The sequence below is a fragment of the Myotis myotis genome, unplaced genomic scaffold, assembly GCF_014108235.1.
Source record: "Myotis myotis isolate mMyoMyo1 unplaced genomic scaffold, mMyoMyo1.p scaffold_m19_p_2, whole genome shotgun sequence".
In the NCBI taxonomy this organism is placed as follows: Eukaryota; Metazoa; Chordata; class Mammalia; order Chiroptera; family Vespertilionidae; genus Myotis; species Myotis myotis.
In genome coordinates this window covers 184,402,197-184,408,834 of record NW_023416324.1, presented here as the reverse complement: position 1 = coordinate 184,408,834, position 6,638 = coordinate 184,402,197, and the positions used below count along the sequence as shown (strand labels likewise).

Here is a 6,638-nt window from a genome sequence, read left to right as displayed (position 1 = left end):
TTATGATTTTGCTTTTGCTCTGAATGAGATGGAAAGTCACTGGAGGGTTTGGGGAAGAAGAGTGACATGATCTGATTTTTATTGTAATATTATCATTTTGACTGCTATTTAGAGATAGACTGAAGGGAGGCAAGGGCAGAGGCGGGAGGCTATTTAGGAAGCTATTTTAATAATCTAGGCAAGAGATTACGGTCACAAGAGACATTGATGACTTGGACCGACCAGAGTGGTGGCGTGGAAGTGGTAAGCTATAACTGAATCTGGATCTCTGGGAGATATAGCCTCTAGACCATGTGTGTGTACCAGGTGTACATGTATTTTGTCCTGTGCAACTGAAAAGTATGGATTTGCCATTAACAGATATAGGAAATATCAGAAGCAAAACACTTTTGATTAAGAGCGTAATTTTAGATGTGTTAAGTTAGAGAAGCTAATTAGAAATTTAGGCAGATAACTGAAGAAAGGACTTGGATAGACTGATATGGAATTTGGGGGTGGAGATACTTATTTGGGAGTGGTAAGCAATAGTCAGGATGCCAGTTGAAATAACCCAGGAAATAAGTATACCTAAAAATAAAAGAGATCCAAGGTCCTTAAGATTTGAAGCCCTCCAACAATTAGAGATCAGAGTCATGAGAAAAAAGATGCTCATAAGTGGACAGTAAGTAGAATTACACCAGAAGAGGGTTACATTCTAAAAGTAATAAAAATATATACCAAAGAAGAATGAGCAGTTGTATTAGGTATTTTCATGGAACATGTAAGATGAGATTTGACCATTGTCTTTAGCAACATGGAGTCAATTGTAAATTAATAATTCTGGTGGCATGTTGAGGGTGAATCTATTTGGTTCAAGTGAGCATGGGAGAACATAATTTGGAGACAGTGGGTACAGAAAATTTTTCAAATAGTTTTATTTTAACAAAAAGGAGACCACTGTGGTGGTAGCTAGAAGAGGGTGTGGGGTCCAAAGAGTTTCTTTTTATTTTTTATTTTTTTTTACATGTAAGCAGCCAAAGGAAGGCCAGGGAAATGATGTATCACCTCCCCTGAAAAACTGAGGCATGCCAGATTCTATTCCAAGTTGCTACTTTCCTGAAGAGGGGCACTATTAGTGAGTTTCTTTTTGAATGTGTGAGAAATAACAGCAGGTTGTGCGCTGTTGGGAATATTACAGCCTAATGGGGGAACTTGAAAGTGTGGTAGATAATGCAGAAAGGCTGGAACATTCTGAGAGGGGTTGGATCTAGTGCTCAAGCAAAAGGCATGGTCTTAGGGGGAGCTTGGCTAGTTCATCCCCAGGTACAGGAGACAATGCAGAACATGTGGGCATAGATGCAAGAGGGTGGGTGGGTGTAGAGGGTCAGGCTTGGGGAAATTCTTTCACTTTACTCAGCCATATAGGAAGCAAGGGCAACAGCTGAGAATGGGTGAGGGAGGAGATGTTGGAGGATGGATGAGAGAGATGCAAGAATGAAATAGTTGTCTAGGAAAGCGGGAAGGTGAATGCATGAAGGTAATATCATCTGATTGCTTGGCAGCAGTAAGAACCCACTTGAGGTTAATGATCATGAATATAAAATGACACCAGTGAGCATGACTGTTTGTTTTCCCATTTTTATTTTCAGCTGCACTGCTGCAGAAATGGAGTGGAAGGAAAATTTAATTTAACCAAGGTTATTATTTTGCTCAGAACAGATGAGAATGCATAAGAGGGAAAAAGGTGTGGAGGTTCTATCCAAGGAATTAATTATAATTATTGACCCATGAGTTTAAACTGAGAGAAGAGAGGACACAATGAAGGTAAGGGATTGAGAAAAAGATGGTTAGATCAATGGATCTCTCCTTGTTTCCAGTATATCAAAATTTCCCAAGATGTACATTGGTGGGGATCTTAATTCCTGCACTTCATGATCTTTTCTGGCTTTTTAATTAAAATGCAGAAAAATTCATTGAATTACTTCTGTTTTGTTTACCTCCTTCACTTTCTCTATTCTTCCCTTTGAAACTCCTGTAATTCATATATTGGACTCCTAAACAGAGCCTTTGTCTTTTTTTCTTTCTGGTTCCCATTCTTATTTCATGAGTGGAATATCATCTCGTAGAGATCTAGAAATATCCTATAGAATAAAAGCTTAATATGCAAATTGACCAAGCAGCAGAATGACCAGTGGAATGACTGGTTGCTATGATGCACACTGGCCACGAGGGGGCAGACTCTCAATGCAGGAGCTGCCCCCAGCCCGCAGGCCCCAGGCCATCCAAGGCAGATGCCAGCGGGGGGGTCCCCCCAATCACCCCACTGGTTGCCACACAGATTGGCCCTGATCTCCTGCCAGGCCTAAGCAACTAAGTCTGTGCCTCTAGTTAACTATAATTGCTTTGGAAATTTTTTTTTGATCCTTCTACTGTCTCTGTTTTTTCTAAGTTCTTATCCAATATAATGAAATCCTATGCACCCATCCTCCAGTTTCAACTGTTATCAATATTTTGCCAATTTTGTTTCACCTATTCCATCAACTTTTACATATGTATCTTTTAATACATAATTTTAGATTTCAATTTCAATTTCCTTATTAAATTTTGACATACCTGTTCTTTAACTTTTGAGGGTTAATTTGGTATTTCTCCTCCATTGACCTCTTTCTCCTAATCCACCATGCTTTTTTATTTTTCTGCTTTTGCAGCTTAAATTTTATGCTTTATTATTTTGGCATTGGAAATCAGTCACCTTCAGTGTTGTCTGGCCTAACATGCTGGTGTTGGCTACACTTTATTATTTTAATAACATTCACATCAATATCTTCAACTCCCTGGTCCTTTATCTTTTCTTTTCATCCAAATGCCAACCCTGAATGAACTCAGAAATCCCCTCTCCTTTGCTTACATACAAGCAGCCTAGAGTCGTTGGAGAACCCCAATTGAGAAAATATTGGTTCCTCCCTAAATTTATAATCACTGATTTCAAGTGAGCCTTCAACATTGTTTAAAACCTTATTAGTACTACAGCCCAGCTGGTGTGGCTCCATAGTTGAGCATCAACCTATGAACCAGGAAGTCACAGTTCAATTCCTAGTCAGGGCACATGCCTGAGATGCCAGCTCAATCCCCAATGTGGGGCTTGCAGGAGGCAGCTGATCAATGATTCTCTATCATCATTGATGTTTCCATCTCTCCCTCTCTGTAATAAATACAAATATATAAAAAATGATTAAAAATTTTATTACATTTCCCTGGTAAATGTCCTCTCTGTCATTCTCAGCCACCACTTTAAATGAATTCCTCATTTTTTGAAACTTCTAACCATAATTACTACCTTCCTCTTCATAATCAACACAAAACTTAGCCTGTTACTCTTGGAAAATAGAAGCCACAAAACACACATTCTCTCAGCTTTCCAAACTCAAACTTGTTACCCTCTGTGGCCTCCTCTGCTGTCCTCTCTCCCTTTCACTACACTAGAGGTGTCCTGTTCCCTTTCTGAAGCCAAGTCCTTTCCCTTTGCTTAGAACCAACCCATTCTCTCTTACTTTTCAGAACACTCACATTATCTAATATGCCTGCTCTTTCACACCTAAAGTCTCTCAACTGGATCCTTCCCATCTGCTTTTAAGTATACTCAAGCCTCTCCAATTATAAAATAAACAAAAGGAGAAACCAAGATGGTGGCATAGGTAAACACCGGGAAATTGCTACCTCTCACAACAACTTCAAAAATACAACGAAAAGATAAAGCGGACATCATCCAGAACCACAGGAAGACTGGCTGAGTGGAAATTCTACAACTAGAAGGAAAGAGAAAAGCACACTGAGATTCAGAGGAGCTGCGGAAGTAAAGTGCAGAGGTATGGAGGCTCGATCGCGTGTGGAAAGGGGCTGGCACCTGAGGACGCAGCTGTCTTTTTGAATCGGGAGGGAGTCACAAGCTTCTGACTGCTCTGAACTCCAGTCCCGGGGAGTCTCTGGGGACCCAGGACTCATACGGGGAGAAACTGGACTGTCTGGCAGCAGGCAGAACTCGGAACTTGAGGGTGGCTTTCCCTCAGAGGTGCTTGCAGCGATTACCAGGACACTGAGACGTGGGGCCCCTTAGGGCAGGGCTGAGGATCAACCATAGCTGCTTGCTCCGCCCTTTGATTCCCTGAGACCCCGCCCCACCCAGGCTGCGGCAGAGGCTTTTGCATATGAATGCCCTAGGCCTTTGCAATCTGAAAATTACCTAACAAATTGCAGCTGGGCCAGACAGACCCAGAAGTTCCAAGAGAAGGCCCAAGGCCCCACAGCAGCTTGCATTGCTTCACAGCTGGGCCTCATCTTGGCACCTCCAAACCCCAAAAAAGAAAGGCGAATCTGCAGATCTCTTCATAGCTCCTGCTGGGTAGCCTCAGGCAGAGGCTAAATTAGCACCTGCTTAGATCCAAAAGCCTGTGTACCCAGTGGTCAGAGTGGGACCATCCAGATTACAACTCCTCAGATCCATAAGGGACACACTCAGGGGGCAGACTCAGTGAGCACCAAAGCCCCACTGAAGCAAGTCTTGCCCCAGAAGGGTGTCTTCAGCACAGAAGTTCTCCCACTGCAGACACAGCTGATTCTCACAGCCAATTGGCCTGGAGGTCAATTCCTCCCAGTAATAACTACAACAATCAAGGCTTAACTACAACAAGACTACAACAAGACTGTGCACAAAGCCCATAAGGGGGTGCACCAAGAGTGTCCACCTCAGGTAATTGGGGAGGCTGAGCCACTGGGCCCTATAGGACACCTAGCACACAAAGCCACTCTACCAACACAGGGAAGCATAAAAAATGCGGAGACAAAGAAACAGGTCACAAATGACAGAAATGGAGGAAAGCAAATGACTGGATATAGAGTTCAAAACCACGTTTATAAGGTTTTTCAAGAATTTTATGGAAACCGCCAATAAATTTAGTGAGACTCTGGAGGATAGGAAAAAAGACCAACTAGAAATTAAGCATACACTGACTGAAATAAAGAATAATATACAGAGATCCAACAGCAGACAAGAGGATCCCAAGAATCAAGTCAAAGATTTGAAATACAAAGAAACAAAAAATACCCAACTAGAAAAGCAAAAAGAAAAAAGAATCCAAAAATATGAAGATAGTGTAAGGAGCCTCTGGGACAACTTCAAGCGTACCAACATCTGAATTATAGGGGTGCCAGAAGAAGAGAGAGGACAAGATATTGAAAACCTATTTGAAGAAATAATGACAGAAAACTTCCCCTACCTGGTGAAAGAAATAGACTTACAAGTCCAGGAAGCGCAGAGAACCCCAAACAAAAGAATCCAAAGAGGACCACACCAAGACCCATCATAATTAAAATGCCAAGAGCAAAAGACAAAGAGAGAACCTTAAAAGCAGCAAGAGAAAAAAAGTCAGTTACCTACAAGGGAGTACCCATATGACTGTCAGCTGGTTTCTCAACAGAAACTTTGCAGGCCAGAAGGGAGTGGCAAGAAATATTCAAAGTGATGAATACCAAGAACCTACAACCAAGATTACTTTATCCAGCAAAGCTATCATTCAGAATTGAAGGTCAGATAAAGAGCTTCACAGATAAGAAAAAGCTAAAGGAGTTCATCACCACCAAACCAGCATTATATGAAATGCTGAAAGGTATTCTTTAAGAAATGGAAGAAGAAAAAGGTAAAGATAAAAATTATGAACAGCAATTACATATCTATCAACAAGTGAATCTAAAAATCAAGTGAATAAAAAATCTGATGAACAGAGTAAACTGGTGAATATAATAGAACCAGGGGCATGGAAAGGGAGTGGACTGACAATTCTTGGGGGGAAAGGGGTGTGGGGGTGCAGGAAGAGACTGGACAAAAATCATACACCTATGGATGAGGACAGTGGGAGGGGTATGGGCAGAGGGTGGGGTGGGAACTGGGTGGAGGGGAGCTATGGGGGGAAAAAAGAGGAACAACTAATAATCTGAAAAATAAAGATTTAATTAAAAAATAAATAAATAAGAAAATAAAATTTAAAAAAATTGTGTTCCTTTGTTAAATCTACACCCATTCCCTCTCTTTGTCTCTTTCCTCTTATTGCAAACATACTGAAATTTCAGCCCATTCTAATCTCACATCTCCAACCCTTGACCCACACAACCCTTGTTCAAGTCACCCATGACTCACATGTTGCTAAATTCTTTTCAGAGTTCATCTCACTTCACTTCTCAGCAATATTGAGCACTGTGGTCTCTGATTTCTTTTCTGAAATGCTCTTTTTTCTCTTGACTTTTGCAACACAGCATTGTTCTGTTTTTTAACTTCCTGCTTCTCTGACTAATCCTTCTTTTTTAAAGGCTCTTCTTTTTTTCTCTATCCAGCCTATAGTTGTTAGAGTTCCTTAAAACCCAGTGCCAAGTTCTCTTTTCTTCACCCTATAACCTCTCATTAGCAGATTTCATTTATGTCCTTGAATATTTTTAAAATTTCTTTTTATTATTTTAATTACATTTATTGAGGTGACATTGGTCAATGAGATCACATTGGTTTCAAGTGTACATTTCTATGATACATGATCTGTATATTGCATTGTATGCTTGTTACCCAAAGTCAAATCCTCTTCCGTCGTCATATATTTGGCCTCCTTTACCCTTTA

General features: G+C 40.8%; 1 non-coding gene across 1 annotated transcript; it reads right to left on the bottom strand.

Moving 5' to 3' along the window:
- Positions 1 to 1,001: 1,001 nt before the first annotated feature.
- Positions 1,002 to 1,132, bottom strand: LOC118677953. The gene has a single exon (XR_004974656.1). It is a non-coding gene; the product is annotated as a small nucleolar RNA SNORA67 (small nucleolar RNA).
- Between the last annotated feature and the right edge of the window lie 5,506 nt (positions 1,133 to 6,638).